General features: G+C 40.6%; 1 pseudogene; it reads left to right on the forward strand.

The window, feature by feature from the left end:
• Positions 1–286: 286 nt before the first annotated feature.
• Positions 287–475, forward strand: LOC137376895 (tubulin-specific chaperone A pseudogene; annotated as a pseudogene).
• Positions 476–8493: the final 8018 nt, after the last annotated feature.

The following is an 8493-nucleotide window of genomic DNA, read 5'->3' on the forward strand; positions in this document are numbered from 1 at the left end:
TTGACTTAGCCCTGTAGACTGGAAAGGTCCATTCTGGCCCAGCCTAGTTTGGAGCTGTACCCAAGTCTGTTTTCATTGATACAGACCTCAAACTTCTTACAATGGTGTACGTATCAAATAAAGACTCTAATACAGTGATTTAACAACAATAAAACTTGCATTTATATAGCACCAGTAACATAATAAAACATCCAAGGTATTTCACAGGAGTGTAATCAGACAAAATTTAACAGCAAGCTACATAAAAAGACATTAAGACAGGTGATCTAAGGCTTGGTTAAAGCCTATGTATGAAAAAGATGCCAAACAACAGGAAGAAAAAGTTGAGACAATGAAAGTTGAAGGGAATGATCAATATATGGTTAAACAGCAGATGGAGGTTCTGCAAGAATCATGGATGATGATTCCAGATTGTCAGCGTCGATTGGCAACTGCCCACAGTGACCTTGCACAACTTTTGGAAAGCGAGTTTTAAGGAGCGACTTAAAAGAGGAGAGAGTGTTGGAGGCAGAGAGGTTTAAGGAGGGAATTCCAGAGCTTAAGGGTTACGCAGCTGCCAATGGTGCAGCAATGGAAATTGGGCTGCACAAGATTTCAGAATTGGAAGTGCACAGAAGTCTCAGAAGGTTGTAGGGCTGGCAGACGTTTGGTGAGGTTTTCAGCATGAGATCATTGGTACCGAATTCAACTGTAGGAAATTATGCACAGGTATTCTCTGGTGTCACGCTATTTTATTATTTATACTGTGAATATTAGTAGGAAAACAATAAGCATTAAGTTTTACAAGGCTTTCAGGTGCAGTTTTGGAATCAATTTCACTGTACTTACTCAAATATGAACTTGGTATGTTATGTGGATCAATGAAAAGCCATGTGTACAACATTCCTAAACCATAAAATAATGGTACTTATCAGCCTACTGTGCTTGTGTGTATTGTTTGGTTATATTACAGTAACAACACATCTACTAATACATTAAGCATTGGCTGTCATCCCTGCTATTAATTCTTCAGCCAGATTTTGCTATGACTTCAAAAGAATGCAAAAGAAATACCAAAATTATTTATACCAAATTAAAGAGGAAGATTTATTTCATAGCTCTACCAAGGTGTCGAAGTTCCTGCGGTGGTTATAAATCATTCAAGTTTTCTATCACGGATTGCAAGGTCATCTGAATCTCACAATGTGTTATTGCCCTAATGTATTCTCCCAGGTACTTGTTACCCTGTTCAAAAAAAAACATTGAGGGTGAAGCTGCTATTCAGCCTATCTAACCCATTCATCTCCAATCCAGGTCATTGTACTAATCAGAACTATTTAAATACAGTGCCTTAACTCTACTCCATCTATGCTATTCCAATTAAAATTTATTTCAAACAGCAATGCATGGATTAGTTTAATCAAATCATCAGTCATACTTACAAATCCTTCTTCCAATCTGCAGGAAAGACTTACCCAAGGATATTTTTTAAAAACTGGATCATTCACTATTGCATCAATTATATTCATTAGCAGTTTATTCCATAAGCATTCGAGAATACTCATCTCACTTGATGGGTTTGCTGTACAATGGGAATAAAGCTATTAGTGTCATCCATTTGAATTTTATACAAGAGAATGAATAGGAAGCGAGTTCTGTGCTGGATTGGGATTGTACATGGATCCAGGCATGTGTTTATGAGGTAGGTTGTGTGCATTTGTACCTATTGTAAATGCTGAAGTTGGGCACCTGGCAGTTAAGTGATGAGAAATGGCAATTATGGGGAAATAGGAATAATGGAGCCTGCTACTCCATGTCATTATATTAATTATTGCCTTCATGATCTGCATTGTCCTACCTCTGCAGCATCTATTAAATGGCATTGCATTGTTTTACTTTTAGTGGTTAATTGAATAAAACATATGAAGCAAATGATTATTACCTAGAGTATAGTTTTATCAGGATCCAAGATTATTATAATCGTAATATAGCTGTGAAACATTAGCTTTGAACTGTGATTTCCGATACCATGAATTGCGAATGATGAATGTAATTAAAACCTTTTTCTTGCTATTGTGCTGTAAATGCACATGTAAAGCAAATGATTTAACAGGGTACCTCATATTCCATACACTAAAAGCTGCGAGATCCCATTTTGTTAATGAACTTTATGTGAGCAAATCACTGAAACATTCATTTAAAATGAGGACAATTTACATATCGATGTGGTGAAGAGCTTATATCAGGCTGAATTTTGCTGTAGAAATACTGGTGAGGTTAATGCATTCACCTTTATTTATATGCAAATTGGACAGCAACTTCCATTGACTACACATGCACAATTAAATGCAGAAATCTGGAAGTTTTTGTCAGTTTCCTGCTTCTCCATAAGATTCCCAAGAACAGCATCTCGCCGTCTGACTCAGCATTCAAATGTATTGAACGGCATGACATTCCTGTACTTACCTCATAGGCACTGACTAAACTTGCCAAAAAAGTTAAGGCTCATCCATTCCAGTGTAAGTACCCTAAAAACGATGTGATAAATTTTAATTGCTGCCAAACAACCTCTCTGGCATTGAAAGTGAACTTTTACAAGTGCAGCGTGTTATTCCTTCAGCTTTTCATCATTGTTGGAGATCTTTAAAATATGAAATAATTTGTTTTCAAAGAATCAGAGACTGATACAGCACTGAAGAGGCCATTTGGCCCATTGTACCTGTGCCAGCTCTTTGGTAGAGCTATCCAATTAATCCCACTCTCCTGTTCTTTCCCCATAGTCCTGTAAATTCTTTCACTTCAAGTATTTATTCAATTCTCTTTTGAATGATACTATTGAATCTATTCTATGACCTTTCAGACAGTGCATTCCAGGTCACAACAATGTGCTGGTGTAAATAAAGTTTCCTCATGTCGCCTCTGGGTTTTTTGTCAATCACCTGAAATCTCTGTCCCCAGGGAGAGGAAGAGGGGGAGGAGGGTAAGGAGAGGGACACAGGGGGATAGAGGGGGTGAGGGACACAGGGGAGAGAGGGGAGAGAGGAGGACACAGAGGGGGGAGGGGGACACAGAGAAACAGGCAAGAGAGGGGTGGAGGGAGAGGGTAGGGGGGGAGGGCCACAGGGAGGGATGGGGACACAGAGTGTACATGGATTTTAGCAAGGCTTTTGGCAAGGTCCTACATGACAGACTGGTTAAAAAAAATAAAATCCCATGGGATCCAGGGAAATGCAGCAAGGTGGATACAAAATTGGCTCAGTGGCAAGAAACAAAGGGTAATTGTTGACGGGTGTTTTAGTGACTGGAGGGCTGTTTCCAGTGGTGTGCTGCAGGGCTCAGTATTGGGTCTCCCACTTTTTTGTGGTATCTATTAACGATTTGGATGTAAATGTAGGGGGTATGATCAAGAGGTTTGCAGACGACATAAAGTTTGGCTGTGGTAGATAGCGAGGAGGATAGCTGTAGGCTGCAGGAAGATATTGATGGTCTGGTCAGATGGGCAAATAAGTGACAAATGGAATTCAACCTGGAGAAGTGTAAGGTGATGCATTTGGGGAGGTCAAACAAAGCAAAGGAATACATGACAAATGGGAAAATACTGAGAAGTGTAGAGGAAGTAAGGGAACTTGGAGTGAATGTCCACAGATCCCTGAAGGTAGCAGGACAGGTCGATAAGGTGGTTAAGAAGGCATTTGGAATCCTTTCCTTTATTAGCTGAGGTATAGAATATAAGAGCAGGGAGGTTATACTGGAACCGTATAACTCATTGGTTAGGCCACAACTTGAGTACTGTGTGCAGTTCTGATAACCTAATTACAGAAATGATGTAATTGGACTAGAGAGGGTACAGAGGTGATTTACGAGGATGTTGCCAAGACTGGAAAAATGCAGCTCTGAGGAAAGATTGGATAGGCTGGGGTTGTTCTCCTTGGAACAGAGAAGGCTGAGGGGAGATCTGATTGAAATGTACAACATTTTGAGGGGCCTGGATAGAGTGGAGGTGAAGGGTCTATTCACCTTAGCAGAGAGGTCAGTGATCAGGGGGCATAGATTTAAAGTGATTAGTAAAGAAATTAGAGGGGAGATGAGAAAAAACTTTTTCACCCAGAGGGTGGTGATGGTCTAGAACTCACTGCCTGAAAGGGTAGTTGAGGCAGAGACCCTTAACTCATTCAAAAGGAATCTGGATATGCACCTCAAGTGCCATAATCTGCAGGACTACGGACCTAATGCTGGAAGGTGGGATTAGAATAGGTGGATCGTTTTTCAGCCGGTATCGACATGATGGGCCGTGGCCTCTTTCAGTGCCGTAAACCTTCTATGATTCTAGAGAGGAGAGAGAGGGGGACACAGAGGGGTGAAGGATGGACACAGAGAGGAGAGAGGGAGAGGGGAGAGAGATAGACACAGAGAGGGGAGAGGGATGGCGAGAAAGAGATCAAGATCACTCCTGACAGATGGACATCTGTCCGAATTCTCCTCATCGCTATATTAAGTGTTTGGGCAGACATTGACTACTTGTGCAAGCAAAACCAATGCCAGGTATATCACTAAAGAAGGAGAAATGTGTTTTAAACCGGGTTGTGTTTTTATGGCATTAGGTTGGCTATACACTTTATATACAGATTAATTGCCCCATGTGTGTGGCTGAGTCAAAAGCTTTGTCAAATATCCGTGGTGCAACATGTAGGTGCCTATTCCTGTACCCAAGTCCAGATCATTAATATATGAGAAGTGGCCCTAATACTGACCCCTGGGGAACACCACTGTATGCTCCCCTCCACTTTGGAAACAACCGTTCACCCTACTCTCTGCTTTATATTCCTTACCTACTGCCCTTTTAATCCCATGCATTTTAATTTTGCTAATAAATCTATTCTATAGTATCTTGTCATACTCCTTTTGAAAGTCCATGTACACATCAACTCCATTACTCTCATCAACCCTCTCTAACTTTATCAAAGAACTCAATCAATTTAGTCAACACAATTTGCCTTTAACAAATCTGTGCTGACTTTCATTCATTAGCCCATGCTTTTCCAAATGTTAATTGATTTTGTCCTGAATTATTAGACTTGTAATTGCCGATTTTATCCCTCCCTTTTTTTGAACAGAGCTGTAACATCTGTAATGCTCCAGTCATCTGGCACCATCCCCATACCAAGGAGGGTGGAAGATTGTGGCCAGAGCCTCTGCAATTTCCACCTTTATTTCCCTCAGTAACCCAGGTTGCATCTCATCTGGTCCGAATGACTTTTCTACTTTGAGGACAGCGGACCTTTTAAGTACCTCATTATCTAATTTTATTCTATCCAATATCACTGCTGCCTCCTCCTTTATTGCTATATTGGCAGCATCCTCTTCTCTAATGAAGACAGATGCAAAGTATTCATGTAGTACCTCAGCCATGTCCTGTGCCTCCACAAGGAGATCACCTTTTTTGTCCCTACTCGACCCCACATTTCCTTTGACTATCCTTTTAATTGTTTGAGTTTACAAAAGACATTTGGGTTCCATTTTATGTTATGTTTTACTTTTACTTTCTATTTCATTTCACTCTGTCTTGATCCAATCTTTCTTGTCCTCTCTTTAATTGGCTTTCTGCACCTGATTTGACATTGAGTTCAATATTCCTGTTTCAGACACTGTGTTGTGCATCAACAATTCTTCAATCTGATTGGTTATCTTGCTTTCCCTAGTCACATAGGATGGTTGGCTGACAGGAACTTGTCATGCAAAACCCCATAGAAAATCACCCTTTGTTCACTTTTCAGAGCAAATCCTAGCCCAAGGACCCTAATCTTGTTTAACTAACGGTAAAACTGCTGTGTTGTTATTCTGTGTGTGTAAGAGAAGTGAGGATGATTTGCTGTGTTTTACAGATGAAGTATGGGAAATAATCAAATACCAACTTCAAGAGAACACAAACAGTCTGGTGGAATGGGTGGACACATGGCAGATGAAATTCAGTGCAGAAACATGTGGGGTGATACATTTTGGTAAGAAGAATTAGGAGAGACAATGCATGCTAAATGGTACAATTTTAAATGGGGTGCAAGAAGGCATAGACCCTGGATGTTTGTGCACAAAGCTTTGAAGGTGGTAGGACAGGTTAACAAAACAGTTAATAAAGCATATGGGATCCTGGGCTTTATAAATAGAGGCATAGAGTACAAAAGCAAGGAAGATATGCTAAGCCTATATAAAACGCCAGGTTGGCCGCAGTTGGAGTATTATGTCCAATTCTGGGCACCATTCTTTAGGAAGTGCGTGAAGGCTTTGAAGAGGATACAGAAGTAATTTACTAAAATGGTTCCAGGGATCATGGGTTACAGTTATGTGGAGAGACTGGAGAAGCTTGGGTTGTTCTCCTTAGAGCAGAGAAAGCTAAGAGGAGATTTGATAGAGGTGTATAAAATCATGAAGGATGTTGATACAGTAAACAAAGAGAAACTGTATCCAAGGTCTGAGGGGTTGATAACCAAAGGACACAAATTCAAGCGATTGGCAAAAGAGCCAGAGGCAACATGAGGAAACACTTTTTATGCAGCCACTGGTTAGGATTTGCAATGCAATGCTTGGTAAGATGTTGGATATAGATTCAATAGTAGCTTTCAAAAGAGAATTAAATAATGCTTGAAGGAAATATAAAATTGCAGGGTAATGGAGAAAGAGTGGGAGAGTGGGACTAACTGGATTTCTCTTCAAAGTGTCAGTGCAGACTTGATGGACCTAATGACCTCCTTCTGTGCTGTACTATTTTATAATTGTACAAGAAAAGGCTCCTCAGTCTTGAGAGAAAAATACCTCAGAAGCACCTTTCGTGATTCTGTGTTATTTAAGGGAACAGAAAATGATTCCAGAACAATTCTGTAGATACTCAAGATAAAGGCTAACCCTAGACCAGTATTGCTTTACAACGAGATTGGCCGACAACAGGCATAGGTTACCAAGTGCTGTGGTTGAGGTCAGGATACTGGCCTCACTTAAGTAAAAGCCAGCTGCTATAATGGAGAGATGGCAGGTTTGGTAGGGACAATTAGTCGAAGGGTCATCTCCAACCAAACCTACCGTTTTCGTATGCGGATGTGAGCTGATCTATGGGGTCATCCATGATCTATGGAGGTATATTTGCTTAGCGTATAAATGGTCAATCTGTTGAAATGTTGAATGAGGCCGGTTCGAGGGGACACATGCATCTCCATTTCTAGAACCAGCCTGTCAGCTCCATGTAAATCTCTTCTTTTTGCTCAATCATCTCTCCATCTCTTACTCTGTTTCACTCTATTTTTCTCTAAGCTATTTTCTCTCATTATTTGTCCTTCCACCCAATCTTTTTCTGACCGTTTCCGGCTTGAGTTTTGCCTTTAATTTTCCTTCGCCGTTTTGAGGTTTTTTGGAGTATTCTGCCAACTCTTGTCGTTAACAGTCTTGTATTTGATGTTCCCCATTATTTTAAAATTCTACTGTTCTCTGTCCCCTGCACAGATAAACAGATGGTTTTTTCCCCCGTGAAAATTACTCCATGCACCTGTTCCATGTTCACATTGAATCCTCTATTCAATATTGGTTCTCACCCTATTTAGCAGGCTCTGGTTTTCAGCTGCATGCCAAATCCAGGATTTTCTTTTGACTGGATTTCCTCCCCTCAACGTTGATTTTCCTTCGCAGTTTGTCCGACCGGTGTTTTGTCAGTTGTCACTTTCGGATGTATTTCATGTATTTCCCCTCTTTTCTCTTTGCCTCACTCCCATTCCCTTTCTGATCTAAAGCTGTTTTGCCCACTTTGCTACTTTTATGTTGATTCAACTCTTCTATCGACTAAATTTCCAACTCTACCCTCTCCAAATTAATACCTTTAATGGCATGTATCAAGTGACAGCATTACAAAAGATTCAAGTAGATTCATAGTTGGTCAATGTGATCATATGGGCTGGATCCTCTTGTCTGAGGGGTTTGCAGAGGAATTTTCCATATTTTCTCTCCCCTCCCCCTTTATTGGCCCACGGCTTTCTGGAGGCTTTGTCGCTTGGGAGATTACATGCCTGGGAAGCATCTGCAGTATTTTGCTTTTATGTTAAGGTGGTCAGAGGTGTCTGGTTAGGTAGGCTTGGTGGACCAGCGGGCCTTTTCCTGCCATTCATTTTCATATGCTCATATATGTCAGGCTCCCTATAGAAGATGCTTTCACATTTAACACACACACCCGCGGAACAGAAATCTCTCCCAGATTTCAGCTTCTACATTTTTTTTACAAGGAAACAGCTCTCGCAAAAGCTCAGAATGGTTGGAAGTGAGCTGTGGAAGGTGATCAGATCTTGGCTTCAGATTAAACCTGGCCCTGGTGCTTAGTTCACTAGTCTGGTGGGAATATACATTTTATGCAACCTCGTGCACCGGAATGAATATATATATTAGTGTATTTATGTAGAGATCAACATACAATACATAGAAATTGAGATATCAATCATAGTTACAACATGCATTACTATAACATTTAGATGACCAGCCAAC

The sequence above is a fragment of the Heterodontus francisci genome, chromosome 14 (assembly GCF_036365525.1).
Source record: "Heterodontus francisci isolate sHetFra1 chromosome 14, sHetFra1.hap1, whole genome shotgun sequence".
NCBI classification, from domain to species: domain Eukaryota; kingdom Metazoa; phylum Chordata; class Chondrichthyes; order Heterodontiformes; family Heterodontidae; genus Heterodontus; species Heterodontus francisci.